Genomic DNA, 19,680 nt, shown 5'->3' on the forward strand with positions numbered 1-19,680 from the left:
GTGGTGCTCTGAAGAAATGCAATGTTCGCTGTTCGATCCTCCTTGGTCTTAAAAAGGTATTGGACTTTATTTGTTCTCAGGAATAGTGGACTGTAGGAAATGGTTAAAAGATTAATTTGTTGACAGATAAATGGTGCCTTTCATAGTGGTGGAAAATATCCAGTTGGATGGTGCTACTATCCAGGGATGTCCTCAGAGAGTAGAAGATTTTTTGCATGAGAGGGTGTGGGATTTTCCTATAGCTGGGCCAAACCCTCTTTGATATGTTCTTCAGTTGTCCTCTAAGCTTGAAGTGGGTGATGCCAAAGAAATGGACAGGTGCCATTGGAAGTTGGAAACTAATGGTACATTCTCTCTCAAGTCTACTTTGAATAGCCTTAGGAATCAGCACACGAAGGTGGAGTGTCATAAGGCTGTTTGGGGTGTGAATTTGCAGCCTCGTGTGTGTATGTTTGGCTGGAGACTATTGATGAGGAGACTCCCAACAGAATCAGTTGTGCAAGGACGAGTCTAGTTTTGGCTTCTTATTGTATTTTATGTGATTCGAGTGTGGAATCTATAGAACATCTATTTATGTAGTGTGATTTGTTGTGGGTGCTTTGGTGTAAGTTCAGTGACCTTTCCTCATTCAGATAGGGGCCATGTCATTCATTGGAGGACTTATGGGCTTGGTGGTACAAGGCTACCTCTTTAGTCAACGTGTGGTTGAAGTGTTTTGTCTTGATTCCATACTTCACCTGGTTGGAGAGAAATTTCAGAAAGCATGACAGAGTTGGTAGACAGGTGGATTGAGTGTTTAGGTCAAACTTGTGATTGGAGCTTCAGGTTGAGACTTACAATGCGGAAGGGGCTGGGCAGATCTGACCAAGAGGTGATGTCAAGAGCAGCACTTTGTGTGAAGGTAAAACCAAATGTAGAGCCAAAGTAGGTGGTTTGGAACGACCTGAAAGGGGCTAGTTTAAACTTAACATTGATGGTTCGGCCATAGGGTTTCCTAGGCATGCAGGGATATTGGGACTGATTTAAGACTCAGAGTGCTGCAGTGCTGTCCTCTTTCCATGGGTACTTGGGTGTCAAAATGAGTTTGGAGGCTGAATTCATGGCCTTGATGAGAGGGTTGGCTGCCGTTCAGTCCATGAGTATTGAGAAGTTGTGGATTGAATATGATTCTATGCCAGTGGTGTTGGCGATGAAGGAATTTCTTATTCCTTGATGTGTATTTGAACTCTAGTATGGATTGAGACTATGTGGAGTAGATAGATTGGAGGATTACCCACTATTATAGGGAGGCTAATCCAGTCGCTAACTTTCTTGTGAAATCAACAGCAAGGGATTAGACTTCATTCCCTATAAGGGATTTTCTTGAACAAGTCAAGATGGATAGTGATGGGATGCTTTAGAGCTCCCACGGTTCAGGTTCTCGCTTGTTTAGTTTCTTTCTATTCTTTGAATGGAACCAGTGAGACTGGGTGTATGTGGGGTAATTGCTGTTGTAGGGTTGAGAGGTATGGTTCCTGGGTTTGTATCTTAAACATTATTTCTCTAATAAAGGTCTGATCCTTTAGTGTCTTTTTCTCCTTCCCCCCCTTTTTTTTTCTTTGAAAAAAAAAAGAAAAGAAAAAGGATCCATATTCCAAGACATGGCTTTATTACTTGGAAGGCTCTAAAAGGTAACTTCCCTAGCTACTTTCAGATGCCTTCTCTGAGACTCTTGAAAGGTGGGGGGAGAGGTGGAGTTGCATGGGTACTCAAGGTGAACTCTTCACAGTCCGTCATCGTCCATTGAGGGTGTTTGGAATTGATAGAGATCAATGCAAATTAGTTTTCATTTGGGTGGTCAAGGTGGCTGTTGGACTTCTTTCCATTAAATTTGGTTGGAGAGAAGGCTTCTCCATCTGGTACTCTCAACCAAGTATGCAGTTCCATGAAGTTTGATGTGAAGAAAAGGGTCAATCATCTCTTTATTTCTTTTTAGATTCTATAAAGGACTGTAATAATGTTTAGCATGAAAAAACATCATAATTCAAAAACTTCAAGGATATAGACCTTTACATGCTTAAAAATAATTAGGATAAGAAAAGGAATGAAAGGGTGGGAATTGGAGAATAAGAAAATTTAATATCAACATCGATTTTTTAGAGGAAGAAAATATCCAATCAACGTCAAATCGCCATAAAAGAAGACCTGAGTTTCTCAATGCGTTTAGATCCAACTCATATAAGATAGTCATACAAGCATCAACAACCCATCACGGCATAGTTGTACTCAAACCCACCTGGTTGCTCTTTGATGGAAAGAACATCCCACTCAAGTCTTCCCCCATTTCTGTCCTCTGGACACCATAAATGTAGCACAATAACTTCACCATTAGTGCCTTTATGTCCACCAACCAAAAGAAACTTGTCACCACATTCTTTGAATGCTAAACCCTAACCGTTGTTAGAGTCAACCTTGACTGGTAATCTCTTTTTCTGAATAAGGGATCAGACTTCTATTAGAATAAAATTATAGATTGAAATACACACTCAGGAACCATAACACTCATCCTGCAACAGCAGTTGCCTCACATACACCCAAACTCCTGATTCCAATACGAATTAACCAAAAAAGCAACACATAAAGTATCCAAACTCGGGAACCTAATACTTGAACTTGGGAGCTCAAGAGCATCCCATCACAACTCCTTGCTGACATGTTCAGGCCCTGACTGGGAATCTCTTCGCAACATTCCATGTATTATTTGTTTTATCGTATTTCTTCACCTCATTTGTAGTTAGATCAGCAGCCCAAAGCTGATTATTAACAACCACCATCAGGGTAGGAGACCACATAGGTCCACCCCAACCAAGGAACATGTTATTTATCCTCCTCCATGTTCTTGTCTCCATATTATATTCTTCCCTACAAGTTAGACGGTCAGATTGACTGTTAATTCCTCCAGTAACATAAAATTTATCATCCATGAAGAATCTTGAACAAAGTTTACAAGGAAAATTCATATCTGGCAAACTTTCCTTAGAACCCAGTTCGGATATGAAAAGGTGAACAGATCTTGTCACTTCCTCCAAGCAACATTAGCAACTTCTTCAGAACTACTTGAACCAAACAAACAATGGGATAGACTCATTAAGGGGCATCTACACCATCGATGATTGAGCTTACTGTACATCCATGTTCAAAATCCTGATAGTTCCTGACCAAAAACTAGCGGCTCAGTTCCTCCAGCAAGAGATTCTTTGTCTGCATATGTGAAGTAATCATCGTATGGCATTCTAGCAAGGTAACCTCATCCACCTTTGTCTTGTAGGATCAAAAGCTTCCCAAGGCATATTGCCACAAGCTAGATAAACTCACTGTTCAATGACACGCATCCGTCCTGCCTCGGTTTGTAAAGATTTGGGTAATTTGATCTACTTGCCCAAGTAAGAATATCTGTGGCAATGTCATCATAAACACCAGGTATAAGACTATCACCTGATGACTGACCAGTGGAATCCCCATCTGATTACTACAAAATGCAAGAAATAAAACATGTGAGGTAGCAGAAAATCAAAATTACATGGTACCATGGAGACAAATCATTATTCAATTGCTACCGTGCAACTAAAGTTCTACTTTTGGAAACATGAGAAATATCAGTCTTTGGTAGGTTCTAAAATGAAAAAACTAAGCTAAATAATCCAAGTTTTTGTACAATTGATATTGCCTATAAGGTTCAGAAGCAATTTGAATCTTTTATCTCTGAGATTTCAAGCATGCAGAAATACCAACAAGCTATTATGCAGAAAGTCATTGTAATAGAATATGTTCAAGATTTTAAGAGCTTAAAAGACCTTAAGTATGTTGGTAAGTGCAGTTTTTCCTTTCTTGGACCCAGAGATCATGCTTCAATAGTTAGACTATTGCCCCCAGTTCATTGTCTTGCTGAGATATCCAAACAGACATTTATCACTATGAACTAAATGAATGAAAGATCAGCTGCTTAGCTTAATCATTTTACAGTGACAAAGCAGATTGAATAACAACCATGTTCTTAAACTGGTTTCCTCATTGTGCCTGTTGATGAGGCCAGGATTTCCTTTTTCAGCTTCATGCATGCTTGACAGTCTATGTCAACTTCACCTGAAGTACCAGGACAAACTGATGAAGTTTCACCATTTATATCTATGGTAGTACGTAGGGTTCGTATATAAGTGCATGGGACATTTAAGGACAAACCACTTTTTTAAGGGGAGAAGTGCTGAAACAGTTAGAAAGAAGTAGACTAATGATTAAAAACTAATGGACTAGAACACACATCTCAGGATTAACTGCAAGTGGGCTTCTGATTTGCAGGCAAGAGAGCTGAAGTTGAAAAGGAATATACTGGAATCAAGTAAGAAGTAGTCCATTAAACGAGAGGACTTCCATTATTTAGATAGAGAGGATTTAACAATACCAAACGGAGGGTAGGGACCAACGAATTGGCCAATGACCACAGATTGCCAATGGAGGATACCAGCTTCAGTGGTAGAGGAGGGGCAGCAAACAATAGGAGAAGGGGATGGGGTCAAAGGGGGAAAAAGGAGAGGGAGCAGTTGGTGGGAGGGGGGGCTAGAGGGAGAGGGAAAGAGGGAATTCCAGGGTCTGGCTGCTGTTGGGTTAATGGAGGAAGATTTACAACAAAGGTCGGGAGAGGATGAAGGGTGAGGCCCGTCAGGCAGAGGGTTGGAAGATGACATCGTTTCACCTGTAGTAGTATTATCAAACAGTTGATGGAAGGTAGAAGGAAGACAAGAAGAAGAGAATAATGGGAGAGAGTGGAGAAAAGGAAAAAGAAACTCATCTCTCCTACCATGTCCCTCATCTTATTGAGTTGTTGCTCAACCAGAAGGGGGGAAATGATGAGTTCTAGACATATAGTTCTAACAAATCAATCATAACTTCGTTTTTGCTGCAAGTCTCGTGTTATAAGTTCCTTTTAATTTATGTTTAGAAGTACCAGGCTTACAATGCATATTTTACATTGTAGTTAGTTTTTTTTGCAGGAAAAATAAGCTGGTAGATGCTTTTATACCCCCGACCGACCGGCTTTTTGTCTATATCTTAGTTCTTTTATGCGACCGCCTTCCTCTTGTATGCCTTAGTTTCACTATAGCACCTCCCCTTTCGCCTCTTTTGTTCAAGAAGCATTTACTAAAGTGAACATCTTTACTTGGATCTTAGAGTGGTTCATCATCGTAATCTGTAGTTCCCCTTTCCTGCCTATTTCCACAAAATTCATTCAGTTCCCTTTTTGATTCTATCCTTCAGTTGTTTGATCCTAGGTTTGCATTTTCTTCTTCTTCTTCTTTTTTCACTTCATCCTTAGATGTGTTTATTTCTAGTTGTTTATGTGTTTTGCTATCTTACAGCAACTCAATGCCTTCCCATTTCCTCGACTCTCGTCTTAGGTTTTGATGGCAGCTCGAGGAGGTGGTTGTAGAGAACTTTGGCGTGGGCATTGTGCCATGGCTTTTAAGCCCCACCTATTCCAGAATCAAGAGGCCTACAACCTATACCTTGCTGTTTTTGAATATGCTATGTTTGATTACGGGAGTGATGTAGTGTTGTTTGTTGTTGCCTATATCATGTGGAGGAGCGATTCATGGCTCTTGCTTGGGTCCTGCTTTCTCTAAACAAGCTTTGCTATCCTTGCCTGGTTCACTAGTTCTACAGTAATATGTGGTATGTCTAGGACCACAACAATTTCATTATCCAAATTTGTGTGAAGGGAAGTCCCATCTTCTTCACCTAGGAGCATCTGGCTAAAATGCTTCACCTCTCCCTTAATGGTGAGATGAGGCAGATTCCTCCTCCTCCCGGTTTCGGTTATTGTTTTGATTGGTAGGAGTGCGAGGTGATTTATTCTACTTTGGCCAACCATTCAAATATGACACGTAAAAACAGGGTGCCCAGTTGTTGCCTACAACCTGTGTACTTTCTCACATAGTAAGCCGCAACAATTATCCAAAGCGGGTCATCAAGACAATATCTCACTCATGCAGGCTTTGATCACTTATGCTCTATACGTTGGTATGCCACTCAATCTGTCTTATATCCGAATGTGACACTTTGAGAAAGCTAGAGTTAAAGTTGCATACATTATGACCATTTCCAGAACCCACTGGGGTGGGACCCTCTTCACTCAATATGCCCTTATTGGAGCAGCACAATTTGGTATCATTGGCGCAGCAAACCCTATGCAATGCAAACAGTTGATCCAATATCTGATTTCTGAGGAGCATATCATAAAGTAGAAATAGGTGGGCGGCACATATTTAAAAGCATTATGGAGATTGAATTGCTAGCAATTACAGCAGCAGATTCAACGGTTACAACATCAACATCATACTTATCTACAACAACAATCACAACAAGACTTGAAGCAATTGGCTGGTGCAGGGATGGATTATAAGAAAGAGTGAAATTATGTAACTTACCTGGTAAATCATTGATCCGATTGTACAATTTTCTTTTAGTTCATCTTTGATTCTTGACCGCTCGAAGGAAGCAATTCTCCACTTTTTTCCCACGTTTCGGTACATTCATACTCCTAAATTAAACCCTTGCAAAAAGTAACACTGAAATGAAAACAAAAAAAATATTATGGAAGTAATGAGCAATGATCATCATGTAATAACTATATACTATACTGTTTGGATTAGAATTGTCGGCTTGTTTAGCCTGACCTAAGATTAGAGAGAATATTTTTCCATGAAATAAATCCTAACTATCATATGCATTTTCATGAATTTAATCGTGTCAAAATTGAACAACAACAAAATAGTAACTGAAAACAAATGAGATCAAACACAATAGGTAAAGAAAGAAAGGGGGGGGGGGAAAAAAGAGATGGATGGTTACCCTAGTGAATCTTGATTGCAGGATAACTTACTCAAATCCAAAGTGCTCATGGGGGGTTTATGAGGAAGGCTCACTATATAGATGGAACTCAATTAATGTGAGTGCTCAAATCTTAAAAGTATAGCAACATATATGGAAACTGATAGAAGGCACGGTCCCCCAAATAAAAAAGCATTGATGGTGATTGGTCGATGCAATAAAAGCAAAAGTGGAAATAAATTGACATATTACCTCAACTTTAATGGCCTATTGAATAGTATATTAAAGAAATATTAATTAATTTTATATTACTATGAGAAAAACATTTTTAAAGTTTGAAGGGTATTAAACCTACATATTGAAGGATGTGGAAGTAGAGTATGTGCAAATAAATAAATGGTGAATTCCCCCAAATCGAAAACAAAGTATAGTGATTGGTTGTTACAATGGAAAGGATGATCGAAATAATTTGCAGATTAAAACAAATTTAATGATTTGCGGAACGCTATTTTAAAAAGAAAGAAAAAGAAAAATGAATCATTTTCTATTACTATAAATAAATATCTTACCACTTTAAGGATGAATGTAGTGGATCTTGTCCTTGTAGAATATCTAGGAGAAACCACCTCCCGTAGAAGTTGAATGGTCTTCAAAAGAGAGAGTGCACAAATATTCTCTTAGATAAGATACTATTCATCTCAGGGAAGGAACATAGAAAATAAATTAGAAAAGAAACAATTAAAGGATGGGTATTTGTTTGGCTTCACTTTGATTTATTGTTCAATAGTTAGATTTAACTTAAAGTGTATGCTTTATATTATTCTAATAAGCTAACCAATTTATTGAAATAAAGGAGAAAAAGCTAAAAAAAATTAAGGTGTGAGTGCTAACCGACCCCATGCAAAGGATGAGGTATCACACCGATGATCCCTTCCCTTGGCTTCATGTCATTAAGGGTGGTGTATTTGTGTCCAGATTTATCAGGTTTACTACTTAAATTTTCTTTATCAAAGAGGCTTTCATTTGTGTTAATGATGAAAAGCAAATACAAAATACCAAAAAAACAACTTATATAAAGTGGACTACTAATTCCACCCAAAAAAACTAGAACAACTCTCCTAAAGATCCTATCCAAACCTGTATTGAGGGCACCCATTTGCATCCCTTTCCATCTCCCATAAGTTACCCTTAGCAATCTTTTGATCACATCTAAGGATTGTTCTTTTGCTGCCAACCCTACTAAATAATCTAAAATTGGATTAATCTCTCTAAAACAATGGTATATCCTCCAGGTAACCATCCCTAAACAGCTCCTCAAACTCCATCATTGCAAAACGCACCACAGGAGCTGTTCTTTATTGACCAAGCAAACCAGTGCCATCTAGTCACACTCAACCCATATTTATCAATTACGATCTCTCTAGCTTTTTCAAAACCCTGTCATTAATGCCTCAAATTGTGCTTAGAATTTGTCTTGATCCATAAAAAAGATTTGAACACCGCCATTGTTTGATGTCGTTCCTTATTATTCACCCTACGCCAGCCAACCCTAGATTGCCTAATGAGTAACCACCAAGATTCAATTTATACTAGACTTCCAAAGGTCTCTGTCAAACACCTCTGATGTAGTGCCCTAGTGTTAACATACACCTGCACTCCCAGTGCTCTTATGACACACTAGGTCGCTAATGATAGGCCTTTCAAACAACCATATTGTTGCTGCTGCTAGTCCTTCTGTATCTACTTGAAACACCCTACTTGCTTGCATTTCCACCACTCCATTGCACCTTGAACTCCTTTCTAACAAGGTTTAATTTAAATAGAAACACACCCTTTACACCAAATTGGCCACAGCTACATTGACTTTTCTTTTCTTTTCCACCAATTTGCTAACTCAAGGTGACTCTAGGGTTGTTCCCAAGTAGTTCACAACCAATTGCAAAACTGAAACCCAAGCATTCTCCATGAATAGACAACCAATAAACAAATGTTTCACCCTTTCTTCCTCCGCTTTGCACATACACATCTTGAAATTAGTGAAATCCCCTATCTTTAACCAGACTCTTCACTGAAATCCCACCAAGTAGAAATTTCCACCCAAATATACTCTGCTGAGGCTGCACCTTCATACCCCAAAAAGCTTCACCCACTCTATCTTTGGATGCTTTCTTCAAATTACATTTCACACCGATTTAGAGGAACAAGCCCCACCAAAAGATCTCTTTCAGTGGCATACATCCACTTCATCATTTGATCACAATCGAATCTAGTGGGCCACCTCAATCACCCCTTTTAGACTCAGAGCATGATCTTGAGGAACTCTCCAGTCCCCATTTCAATAAATCCAGCCACCATAACCATTTTATGTAAATAAAAAAATCTTGTTGTAGTCCTCTACATCCTGCTACAATGACTTGGCCAAACCAATGATTAGACAAAAATTGAATCTTCCCCCCACTACCAATCATCCTATGTTCTTGATCAGCCACCATATACCATACTTCTTTAATGTCTGACAAAATTGTCTATTTGGAAAATGACCAAACTATCCTCATGGAGATTGTTAGCAAAAGTACCAAACTACACTTGAAATGTTTTGTTGTTCACAAACACATAAAATTGAGATCTAATGTGATTTGATTGATCTACTTGTCTGTTTAATATAGAAATGTTAATATACAAAGCCGAACACCCAAGCAGAGAACGTACATAAAAGCACAAAAGTTGTCCAAGCACTATGAAAAGATGGATTTTCAAGTGTGAAAGACCAAAAAATGGCCATCCCCATGTGGAAGTACAAGTTCAAGGCTTAAGAACGATGAAAAGACCTCTTGAAGACCATGCATGTAGATTAGGAACGTGACACTTAGAAACTAATCGTATGTGCAAAAGGGACTCTTTGGTCTATCTCTAGGGATGTAAATGGAATTTCAAAAGTATTTTTCAAAAGCCCTAAAATGTCCCATGGTCTATGTGTTGGTCAACCATGATCTAAATAAGCTTGATCAACTACTAGCATTGTGGATGGTACATACCGTGAAAGCCCTTCGATCAACCAATAGACCACCGAGCCCCACGGTTGATGGTCAAGATCGACCATTAATTGATTGCGGAGAAAGATGGCTTTCTAACAACTAGAATGAGTTGATCGATGGGAGATCCCCAATGTTGACCATGAGTCCAAAATTTGAACATTTTATTTTTCCGTCCAAACCATTTTGGCGAAAACTTTTGGCTATAAATAGAGGTCATTATGACAATTAAAGATATGGATTCCAAGGAGTAAACCCTCATTATTGTATCATCATTATATCCTTTTAACCTCGCTAATATCCAAATCCCTTTGGAGATTCATTCCCTCCTCCTAAAGATGGTAATAGTGTTGATCTCAAGGTAGAGTTTGGAGAGTTGATCCTGACCACTCATTGCATTCATTTCATTTGAAGGGAAGTGCCAACCCTAAGGTCTTGCAAGTGTTTGCTATTTTTATTTTTATTTTTTTCATTTATTTCATCAAACAGCACGACTAAACGGATTGGCTATGTCCATGAGGTAGGTCTAGTTGAATCTCTTAGTGGCAATGAATTGGCAAGGTAGAAGCCTTTTGTTTCAAAATTGCTATTGACATATTTATTGCTTGTTTGGTATAAAAGAATGGCAGGAAGAAAGATATGGATGTTTTTCAAAGTTACTGCTTGAACAACATTAAGAAATCATAAACAAAAACTGATGACAATCGAAGGAAGACAGAGATTTAACATGGCTCACACACAAAGCGGTATACTATGTCCACAGGCAAAGAAGAATTTTTACTATGTAGGAAGAAATTTGCAATGGAGATTTCACGGCCAATCGCCAAAATGGTGTTGTTAAAACTCTCACACAAAGCCTAAGATGAAATATCAAAATCTTACAATGACCTAATAGGAGAACAAAGGTACATATTAATAGATAAATCGAGTAAACAGGTTGACCATTTGGGTCATCCACTAAAACATAGCAGTGAGCGTCCATCTTTGAAGTCATGTACAAGAGTTTGTAGTGGCTCTCTACTATAAAACATAAAGGACTTTCTAAAGATCTAATAGTGTAATGGACTTTCTTAAGAGTCATAAACTTGCATCGTTGATGTTGACTCAATTCCTAAACTTTATCATAGTCTTTGTCTCACTCTCAATACTATCACCAGAACAGCTTCTACGACACATAAAATCAAACTCTAGCAGCTACAAGTCCTTGAAACCCAGACCTTTTAGCTAACAGATGACTAATGATCAAATTTAAAGATCGTGGTACCATACGATCTTTCATCTGTAGCCGGCATAATTACTCCCCCTCCTGGGATCCCTACAAAAGTATAGTGGGTGTTAGAATTGACACCAAATAATTAATGTCAGAAATGGAACTAGTTCAAAGAAGACCAAAGGTGTAACGTGTTTGACAAACCAATGAGATGTGCTACATTCCACAAGCCAAGCTGGAAAAAAATTTCACTGAGTAACAAAAGAATATTACAGTGGCCCAAGTCTTCTGCATTCATCATGAATCTCAAAAATGGTCCATTCGACTCACCACCAAAATTAGTCTAGTGGGTAAATCTACAAATTGGGCACGAGAGCTTGAGGGAAAGATAACAGAGTTGGGATATTGCCTATTGGTGTCACGAATAGTTCTAAAGCCAAAATCTTTTTACCCTAACAAACTTCAAGTGCCCAACCATTAGAAGCCAAAAATGTGAGTCTAGGAAAGAGCATCATAAGGGCGTGCCTCAGTGCAATGGTTAGGTCTACATTGTAACTAAGTGGTTAAATGTTGAAGTCTAGAAACTTTTACTAAAAACTAGAGTTAAAGTATCATACATTATGACCATTTACAGACCCCATTCGGGTGCATGGGAGCCTCTGCATTGAAAATTCCCTTATTGGAGACAACAATATTTGGTATCATTGGCCCAGATAGACCCTATACAATGCAAAGCGTTGGTCTAATTTACGAGGAGCACATAAATATGTGGGTAACACATATTTCTAGGTATTATAGACATGAATTGGTAGCAATTACTGCAACAAAAACAACAATTACAACATCAACAACATAGTTTTCTATAACAATAGTCACAGCAGGAGTAACAACAATTGGTTGGTGTAGGAATGGGTTATAAGAAAGAGCGAAATTATATAAAACACCTGGTAAATCATTGATCTGATTGTAGAATTTTCCTTCATTATATCTTGGCTTTTTAAACACTCAAAGAAAGTAACCCTCCATTTCTTCTCATGTGATGAACTTCCCATGTTTTGGAACATATATATACATACTCTTATAGCAAATTCCTGCAAAAAGTATGGCCAAAGTGAAAAACAAAAATAATATTATAAAATTAATAATCAATGATCATGATGTAATAACTATATAATATTGTTCTAATTAGAATCGTCACTTTGAATTTAATTGCTTCAAAAATAAAACAACAAAATGGTAACTGGAAACAAATGAGATCAAACACAAGAGGTAAAAAGAAAAGTGAGGGGATGGAAGAGATGGATGGTTACCCCCCAATGAATCTTGATAGCGAGATATCTCTGTTGAAATCCAAAGTGCTCATGGGGGTTAATGGAGAAGGCTTGGTATATATAGAGAACCCAATCGATGTGAGGGTTAAAATCTTGAAATTATGGAAACCGATAGAAGGCACGGTCTCCCAAAAAAAGCAACGAGAGTGATTGGTTGATACAATAAAAGCAAAAGTGGAAATAAATTCGCATATTACTTCAAATTTAATGCTATATCAAAGAAATATTAATTAATTTTATATTACTATAGAAAAATTTTTTTTAAGTTTGAAGGGAATTAAACCTATATTTTGAAGGATGTGGTAGTAGAGTGTGTGCGAACCAATAAACGGTGCATTTCCCCAAATCAAAGACAAAGTATAGTGATTGGTTGTTACAATGCAGAAGACAATTGAAATAATTTGTGCATTAAAACAAATTTAGGGCCTTTGCCCCGGGGGGGGGCCCCCCCCCCCCCCCCCTTTTCCCCATGCACTTTTCCCCGCCCCCCCCCCAACCTAAACAATTGAACCATAATTCAATCAATATTTTTTGGAAAAATTCAAAAAATTTTACCCAAAAATCCAACAACCCAAACAGAGAATTTTTTACCCACAAACACGAAAAATTTTAGTTCTATGTATTAAACTCTCTTTTTTTCCCCCCCCCCCCCAAACCCCACCCCCCCCCCTGGCACTTTGCACCCGTGCAAAGGATGAGGTGTCACATCGGATATCCCTTCCTTCACTTCACGTCATTGGGTGGTCTATTTGTGTTTAGAGTTATTTTCTTGACAAATCATCTGACATTCATATCACACTTTGTAAAATTCTGACCTAGGGGCTATTCAAATTAGCTAGCCAGGACAGGATTCACACGCATAGACCCCCCTTAGATTGGCCAATGCAGTACCATAAGTAGTGTATGGCCACATTGTTCACAACAGAGATAACCGGCAAAAGTACAGTAAGATATAAAAGGGAAAGATACATCAGTTCCTTTGTTCATAAGGTGTTTAATTTATTACAATTGACCAACTCTATTACTAATAACAATTAGGCAGAATGTTAAATTCAACCACCTTTTGGTCTATTCCTTGTCTCCTTAGGTGACATCCCAAATCTATGATTCCATATAAAAGAAGAAATCCTGAGGGGTGAGTTCTACCAAACTTGTGAGGAAAAAACAAGCACATTCAAATGCACATGATATTGTTGTACATTACATCCATTACATATAAGTTATGCAAGTCTCTATCTTTGGTAACATGCTTTAGTAAATGCCAATCCTTAAGGATGGTCTCTCAGTCCACGAAAAGAATGTACACAACTAGGGAAATAGGATAAGGGCCACACTCTATACAACAACAAGGGTCAAGGGATATTAGGTCACACCTGGTCGCCATCTCTCATGAACATCACCCATCCACTCATAATGACCATTGGAGTAGACTGGTGTGTGTCGAGACTCACCTAGCCCAATGCAACTTTTCTATTATGTTTGCATTCCATGACTTGGGGGTACCACCCTCATGTAACCCACTATCTTGGCCTATCTCCCCTCGCACTCTAAGAGTGTATAGCCTCAGGCACCTGCCAATTGGACATACACCACAACTACTATATGCCACCACCTCAAGCCCAATATCTTGGTAGTGGCATGAATCGTATACCAGGGTAATCAGTTTTCTCTCATGGCTCTCATTCCTTCTGTTGGGCTCCCACTAGTACCACTACTCCAAACCACAATTCAAACTTCAATACCCCTATTGATAGGGTGGTTGCACTCCAGGATAGATCCTAACCCATGTGTGCATATGCAAACATGCATGATGATGTAAGATGCATGAGCATTCGAAGGCAATGGCCATAGCCATCACCCCCGGCATTTTACCCATGATCACATTCATGTAAGCATTGTGCCAATGATAAATAAGACATTACATATAGCATAATGTGTGTGTGTGTGTGGGTTGAGTGTGGGACCCAAGCATTATATTATGGGTGCATGTTGCATGTCATACATGGTTTCATATTCATATCATAGCATTGATAACATTTATAACATAAGGAAGAATTTAAATTACATCCTATGTCTAGCATCCATTTCCTCCTCACCTTTTTTATAGGTGCCTTCCGATCCAATTAGTTTTTCCAACACATAACTTTATGCTTCAATATCGGCCAATTACCCAATCATGACATACATAAGCTAGTAAATTAAGTGACGTGATAATAAACCTCCAAAATTTTCCCAAATTCAGCTTGGTTGGACCCCTGCAAGACACCCGATTGATACATTGGGTACCAACTAGTCGTTACAGCCTTGGCCGATTGTATTAACTAGTGTGCCAACAAAAAGAATACCACCCCAGAATTTGGGGCTTGTTCTTCCCCATTTCTAGTGGGCTTCCCAAGGAGTGTTCCTCACTCAAAGACCCCTTTTTTGCCTAGACCAATTTACCAATTAATCCTCCATTCCATATTTTAGATTGGGTTTCATTCACCTAAAAATTGGGTTCCAAACCCAAATCTTTTTCCTAACTGAACTATTTCTCCAATCATTGTACTAGCCTAATCTAGGGCCTTGAAACACAACGAAATCATTGATGGTGAAAAACCCTTTGTTTTCTCACAATCCCACACTAATGGCTTCATCCATGAATCCATCTATGGCCAAATTTGAAGAAATCAACATGAAAAAAGTGGGGGGGGGGGGGGGGGGGCAGTGAGATATACTATATTCCTATACCTTCTTGCCAATTCCACACGTTGGATTCCCAGGCTTGGCAACCAATCCACCTCCCTTAGCCTCTTCTCCCTCTCTTCTCCTCTCTCAAGTCTCTTACTGTGTTTTCATGAAATGAGGCCCCAACCTCGTAGTGTAAGTCTCTTTAGGGTTTTAGGTGCCATTTACCATTCTACCCTGCATTATACACTGTCTAGCTGACATAGGCGGTAGTTGATAGCATCGGTCGGTAACTTGGTGGTGGCTCTCTAGGAAAGTGAGATTGGACCCAAGGTCTCTACAATAAGTTTGAGTATGTAGAGGAGATAAAAGACTATTATAGGGAGGTGAGATTTTCCTAACAAAGCATCTCATATCTATAGTTCCTAAAATCGTAGTATCTACCTCCCAATTCCATCAAAACGTGTGCTTCTTCTGTTGTCTTCTTTCCACACTCCTGCATGGTCCGGGTCATCCACATCCATATCTACAGCGAAATTGTGGGACTTATATTCAATGCCCACAACATAGCAATGCTAGCTCTCTTGAGTCCCAAACATACAGCACAACCAAGTTAGAGTTTTGTGGAGGATGTCACACACTTCCTCCTACAATGGAGTCTCGACCTGAATTTGTGTAATGCAGGTAGGATTATATTTCTCCTCCGGTGCCAAAAGATTGTGTAGCTCTTGATCAAGTCATCCTTGAACCTCCTTTTGACATTGTAGAGCCACGGAATTTGCTTGAACTCCCCATTGTGGAAAGCCTTATGTTAGGTTGCACTAGGTGTTGTCTCTAACAGTAGCATGTCTATTGGTGGTGGTGAAAACACTCTCTTCTAGCTTGATAATTGGACTCCTCCGAACTACAACCTTGCTTAAATGGTTGTCTCGACCCAAGTTTCCAGGGATAGGTGTGGTCCACAACACCAAAACCTTCCAAGGCTCGTGGTATTTTACCTTACCTATTAAACCTATCATCAAAGTATTACCATAAAAATGCAAAAAATGTTGGTAGAAAGGAGGAAATTGGAACACCCTAACTGATGGTACCTACCCTTCTCTTTTACAATATATACATAGTGCTAAAGTACTAGCTTAAATTACAATTATACTTGTACTTTCCTTAGAGATGGATATATACATACATCACAAGATAAGCTTATATTCTACTAAACCAAACAAGAAACTATCACCTTCATGTCAACCCTGTTGCCTTTATTCAGAACCTAGGCTTTTGTTGACACTAAAAGTAAATGAGCTTCACATGCCCATGAAGCAATATGCATAATGTGCATGCAATGTGATGTACTAAACAACCAACTCATTCCATCTTTCTCTATAGTAAAAACTTCAATTTGTCATAATAATTTTTTTTTCGATTCATTTACTTTCATTCACTCTTAAATCTAAGACCCAAGCTTCACTTATATAGAGGGTACCTCAGTCTAATCCACACAAGTGGCATCTGTCTCGAGTCTTGAGGATTCCCATATAGGCTTCCCAATTTCAATTTCTTTGGCATAGGGCCCAATATGCCTCATATGTAGCTATCGGCCTAGACCTTGTCTTTCCACTTCTCAGTCTTGCTTCATGCTTTCCCATTTGGGTATACTAGGTACCAAGACTTACAAAAGTTATTCTCATTAGCAAAATAGGTTTTATTTATCCAAAAAGAAAGTATTAAAAAAAAAGGTTTTATTCATTTTCAATTATTATCTTCTAACATTTCTTGTTTTAGTCTCATTTATGAACTCTTCTCTATGATTAAAACCAACTAAAAATGTCATGATTAAAAGGATAAGCTTTATTAAAAGAAGGGGAAAAAGAGTTATAAGGAATGTTAACAATCAAACTTGCAACAGTTTCTGACCCTAATACACCCATCGCTTGCCAATTCAAAAAAAACCCTTATTAAGTGGTAGAATTAGTTGAGAGAGCACCTCCCTACTATGGACCTTTTTAAGTAAACTGACTCACAAACATAAAATAACACAAATTTATTACTAGGAAGCAACTCAAAGAATACACAATAAACGACTACACTAGAAGAAGCATAACCTTGGATGTTGCACCACAACCCAACCCATTTCAGACTAAACACCATTAAAACTAGAGACTTTATTCTAAGATTCAGTTTTACTATGCTAGTAAAACCATGATAAACTTGAATCTATGACTTTAGTAGGTATCATCCCCCCTTTCATGATTTTCCCATAAATTGTATTGGACAATTCATGTGGATATCATTTCTATAATCCAATGTCTCTACAGAATAACAAAATAAGATCTAGACATGATTACAAGTAACAATAGAAAGATTGTGAGATCAATCCAATAGCAGATATTTGGTGAAGTCGTAGTAGCAAATGAAAGAGTGTTGGATAAAGTGTTGGATTGGCCAACCCATATCAATATAGAGCTTGGTTGAGATGCAATGCAACAACCACAATTTCATATTGATTAGTCACTTTTTTTTTTAATGCTTTTGAGTTGCTAATTAGCAGTTTTTTATTTACTATTGTGAAATTTACATCAGTTTTCTTAAAGGGGGACCCTAGTTGGGAAGGGCTTTCTTGACTAAAATTTCCATTTGATAAGGAATTGGTGAACGTTGATTATATTGAGTCCAATTGCTGTTGTGGGCTTGAGAGTGTTTGGTTCCTTGAAATATATATTTTTTTTTCCTCTTTTAATAATGCTGATCTTTTTATTGCAAAAATATATAAAAAATATCAATCCCAATCTAGTATGGGTATGGCTTTGATACCAATTATTGGAGAAAACCAAGCATAATGAAACCCACAAATCATTCAAGCAATAGACAATCAAAACTAATGTGGAACAAAGTATTTCAAAGACATATTAAACTAATTGAAGAATCTAGACAATCCAAAACAATTCACTAAGAGAATAAACAACTTAAGACTTGTTTATCTGCAACACTAAAAGTTATACAGTATATGGTTTTAAACTTCAAAAGTAAAGAAAATTGACACAATTATGATTTGACCTCCAATAACCCATCCTTCAAAGCAAGAATGGATGACACCAAAAGGGGCAATTGGCAAGTCAAAGCATCACCCGTCAGCCATTGTTTGTTCTTCCACTGCAACGCGAATATGACAAAAGTTTTATTGTAAGGTTCCAAGAAACTTTAGCATACATTTGTGTCCAAAAAATAAAATAGAAAGCTCCTAAACTTAAACGAGAATGGATCTTCAGTGTTTTCATCAAATGTTGAACAATGGCCCACTACCATATGAATTACTTCAATAACAATGAAAAAATAAAGAGTTTTTTTCCATGTTGTCCACTTAAGTTGGGACAAAACTCTTGATTGTCCACTTAAGCGGCAAAAATTACATGCTTTCCACACTGATCTTTTCGGAAATTACAAGTTACCCACCATTACTTTTTTTTGCTAATTTAAAATTGAAATGACCATTTTGCCCATTAGAGATATAAGTTTTTTTGTTTATTTTACAAAACCTTTTAATTTTTTCAAATTTATAGAAAATACTCCTTGTTCATCCAATGAATCTGTAGTTGGATCTGAATGTTTGTTTGGCTGATTTCACCTGTAACAAAATCTCTTTTTTCCTCCATTAATTTCTTCATCATCTCCATCACTGCTTCCTTCCTTCTCCACTTCTTCGATGTGATTTGTGAAGAGCTCAATTCGGTCGTCGCCATGAAAGATACAATGCTTATTAGAGCTACGATTCCAGTTTGTCAAAGTGTTGCAATTTGTATGTGGAGGTTGGTACCTCCAATCAGAATTAGGGTTTTCTTTGCCAAAATCTTCCTTTCTCTATTGATGACGATTCCAATAAACTCAAAGGGGTATCGGATGAAACATGGCCTCAAATTTCTTCTCATGAGCAATCAAAATCACAATAATCATTTGCATCACAACTTGGATTAGGATAAAAACATATTAGGGAGATTAAATCTTGACTATTGATATTTTATCATACCTCTAGGCTCAAGTCTAACTAATCAATTATGGTCTAAATAAATCAAAATTTTCTAAAATTCGAGTAGATCCACATATTCTGTTTTTCTCTAATGACTAGTGGATGCACCCCATGATTTCCTTTCGCACTTTCTAGTTACTACTTTCTTCTAGAATTCTTTCCAAGGCTTTAAATGCAAAAATATTTTTACAGCGTGAAAAGGAAGAGAGCTCCATTGCAGAAAGTCAGTAGAAAGAAACAAGAATATCCTGTACAAGTAGCTAATGGAGGATTAGTGTAATGGTTGAGAACCTCATTTCTTAGTGGAGAGGTCATGGGTAATGGGTTCAATCCTTATTGACGGCATATGTAATATCCTCATCCCCAATTCCTCAATATAAATATCACCTTTGTACCAAAAAAAAATAATAATAAATCCTGTACAAGTAGTAGAAACTATTTAGGTTTGTCTTGGTCAGCAATAAATATCATATAAGAAACTTTGCCAACAATGAAAATGTAGTCAACCAATTATCTAACCAACTGTGAAACAAATCCAAACTCTTTTTGAGTTCATAG

At 37.9% G+C, this 19,680-nt stretch overlaps 1 pseudogene; it reads right to left on the reverse strand.

Moving 5' to 3' along the window:
* Nucleotides 1–2,237: 2,237 nt before the first annotated feature.
* The window catches only part of LOC149011410 (F-box/kelch-repeat protein At5g60570-like), a 30,345-nt pseudogene continuing 12,902 nt past the window's right edge, over nt 2,238–19,680 (reverse strand).

This window comes from Hakea prostrata, chromosome 7 (genome assembly GCF_041222555.1).
Source record: "Hakea prostrata isolate BN-2017 chromosome 7, UWA_Hpros_2, whole genome shotgun sequence".
In the NCBI taxonomy this organism is placed as follows: domain Eukaryota; kingdom Viridiplantae; phylum Streptophyta; class Magnoliopsida; order Proteales; family Proteaceae; genus Hakea; species Hakea prostrata.